Source organism: Sinohyriopsis cumingii, chromosome 15 (genome assembly GCF_028554795.1).
Source record: "Sinohyriopsis cumingii isolate HCF-2022 chromosome 15, ASM2855479v2, whole genome shotgun sequence".
Classification (NCBI taxonomy): Eukaryota; Metazoa; Mollusca; class Bivalvia; order Unionida; family Unionidae; genus Sinohyriopsis; species Sinohyriopsis cumingii.
The window spans coordinates 46,247,197-46,250,458 of NC_142975.1; the positions used below are offsets into that span (position 1 = coordinate 46,247,197).

At 35.1% G+C, this 3,262-nt stretch overlaps 1 non-coding gene across 1 annotated transcript; it reads right to left on the minus strand.

The window, feature by feature from the left end:
* Positions 1-452: 452 nt before the first annotated feature.
* Trnal-caa (transfer RNA leucine (anticodon CAA)) lies at positions 453-525 on the minus strand. The gene has a single exon. It is a non-coding gene; the product is annotated as a tRNA-Leu (tRNA).
* Between the last annotated feature and the right edge of the window lie 2,737 nt (positions 526-3,262).

Below are 3,262 nucleotides of genomic sequence, written 5' to 3' on the forward strand. Positions count from 1 at the left end.
TTATTATTTTTTTAAAATGTTTTTCTAATTTCATGGTGTTTGTTTTTGTAATAATATTATTATGTTTTTTATCTTATAGGTGATGTCTAATGTTGTAAAGTGCTTAGAGCTTCTAAAGATTAGGCGCTATACAAAGTCCTTATTATTATTATATAATTTGTTCATTATAGAGAATAAGATACCGATAGGCAACTTGCAGGAAGGCACGTTTTCGTTTTGAAATAAATGTTGAGTTTTCCTCCACATTTGAAAATAAAATGTGTTATAGAAGAGACTTGTCATCAATAAAGCCAAATTTATATGCTATAAATTTCCTATGCTTGCATATCATTTCGTTTTCATTTTGTTTCTTTTAAGTTTGAGAGTTCTTTATGGTTTATTTTGGTTTCTTTGTTTGTTCCTTTTTATTTGAGTGAGACAGCTGCTAGTACCATTTTTGGAAATCTTTGGTATGACTCGACCGGGGCTCGAACCCGCAACGTTCCGCATTTGAGGCGGACGCTTTAACCCCTAGGCCATCGGGTCGAGGCAAAACTGAACCATGTCGATATTTTGGTAATATGTTTTAATACGTTAGTATTTCGGTGATATGTTGGTTTTTTTGGTAATACGTTGGTATTTTTGTACTATGTTGGCATTTTGGTAATACGTTGGTATTTTGATAATATGCTGGTATTTAAGTAATAGTTTAGTATTTTGGTTATATGTTGGTACGTTGGTACTATGTTGGTATTTTTTTAATAAGACTTTTGAGTAGTCAGAAGCTATATAGAATATCATTTGATTATTTTAAAATTTGACTTTTTCTTTTCTTCTTTCTTTCTTTCTGGAGCTGTATGGGCGTGGGTTGCTTGAACAGGAACGCAGCATTAACTTGAGACTGTAGCTATATATCATTGATATTTGATTTAAAGCATTTTGATCTCAGTTTGGGCTTATTCATTCCAATGTCATGGGCGTAACCTAATTTTTTCTTTCTTCTTTTCCTCACTCTGAATTTATCTTCAGCGGACTTTAGCATGTTGCTTCAGCTTACTACAGTTTGACACAATGCTGGATTTTTCCAAGTTTTCTCGTTAGGTTAATAACATTTTGTTCCAGTTGTTTCTTTTTTCTTTCTTTTTGACCATGGAAAACTCCAAAGTACGGCCACTTAGTAACAAAAATAAAACGAAATGATTGATATTCCGATATTTACTTAATCTAGGTCTCTTGCAACTTTCTGCTATAAATCTGTTTGTGATTTGGATTTTTAACGAAGCTTTAACAATTTTTCAGTCTTATCGCAACGGTGTCTGCAGTGTGACCGTTTATAGGGATCCATATCACTATGTCATCTAGTTGCAGACATGTAGCATCATGTCCCACCCAGTCACATTATTCTGACATCAGGCCGACCAGTCCTAACACTAACCTCTTAATGCTCAGCGCCAAGCGAGACAGCTGTTATTACCATTTTTCTTTGGTATGACTCGGCCGGGAATCGAACCCACGGCATCCGAGGCGCACGCTCTAACCACTAGGCCACCGGTTCGGTGCTATACATTTGTACAAATGTAATTATTTTCAAAAACAAGGAGAGCAGATTGCCTTCAGATGTTTTCATGGCTACATAAAATGTGTGCAGTCTGCAGACCGGTGGTGGCATAAAAGGATCTTAAATGAAATCTATCACATGTATTGATATAAAATTGTGCAATCTCACAAGCGAAGTCATAATTCGTGGGCGGAAGCGAGGTTTTGCCGATTTCATGCCACGAATTATGAGCCTGAGGCAGATTAATCTGATCACATTAAATGTCAAAACAATAGTTCTTAAACAAAATGGTGCCCGTTAGGCACAGTTCAGGCACAGAATGGACATTTTGTCGACCAAACAAATTTTGGGATCATTATGAAGAGTGTAAAAGATACCGCACACTGAAAAAATAAAAGTTGCATTTTGAAATTAAACAGAACAAAACAAAATTTAAATGTTTTGCGATATGCAACAAAAGCACATATTCAATTCAGTACACAATTCATTTACAATACACTGTTACATATATGAATGAATTATCACAACAAAAACATGTGTGCACATAAGTCATCAGAGAGAGAGAGAGGAACAGACAGAGAGACAGACATAGAACTAGACAGCGTAATTTAATTTAAATGGAAAAAATTGGGTAAGAAAAACAATTTATGTCTATATTTGTTTCAAGACAAATCCAAGTCGCGTAGTTACATTATTTGTGTCTTCCCTGGGCAAGACCTCGTGGGGATACACAAAAATTGTGACTCCTTGGCTGTGTTTTCCCTGTCTCAGTTTAAACACCAACATATATCATCTTAATCTAACAGATTTGCAGACGACTTACGTTTAGAATGTGCTGACGTAAACGGAGCCCGAGTCAACGTAGGGATGCGCACAGGAGATAACGCGAATCAAAACATTGTTATCACATCATATGATGTAGCATAACAACCAAGTGAGAAAGAAATAATTGAACCTTCACTGGGAATCAATGTAAAATAGGGTACCCGAAAGTCAGAATTTTGTGTCAAATTCGGATTTTCCAGGTTCGGAATTGTTCTATTCATCACCGAAGCATAAAGAAGGACCTTTTCTCCACATTTCTGGCTACAAATTTTGGTTATAAACAAGATAGAGGTCATTCGGTACAGATAAATTGCAAAAAGATATAAAATTTATATTAAAAATATATTCACATTAACAGGGAGCGTATAATATCTGGTTTTGACCAAAACGTTAGATCAAAACTAGGAAATATCTTCAAATGCAGATAGGTTAAACAAATACCAAATTTAAAACGACAAAATAAAATAAGACAATAATAGAATATATGTTGGGTTTCGGACCGAGACAAGGAAATCCCAATCAACGGTTATATTATTTGTCTCCCCACGAAGCTCTGCCGAGTTGTGAGATAAATCATGTAACTTCGCGAATGGGATTCTTTGTCTTGGTGCAAGCAGCGAAATAGATCCTGTTCCTCACCACTTTTTTTCCAACTAAATTAAATTAACCCAGCACTTTTGCAATTTAGTTAGCAGATTCAAAACACAGTATTCATCAGGTTCTACTTTTGCTTCTCACTCTATATAAAGGTCATCAGGTTTTGTATCATTCTCTGAATAATTATCTAAGTAGAATCTAGCTATTGAAAGTTATATTTGTTATGTGTTGGAAGTATTGCTCAATCAGCGTCTCAAGCCACGTACTACTGTTGTTTTTCTTTCTTTCTAAATACAGCTCATT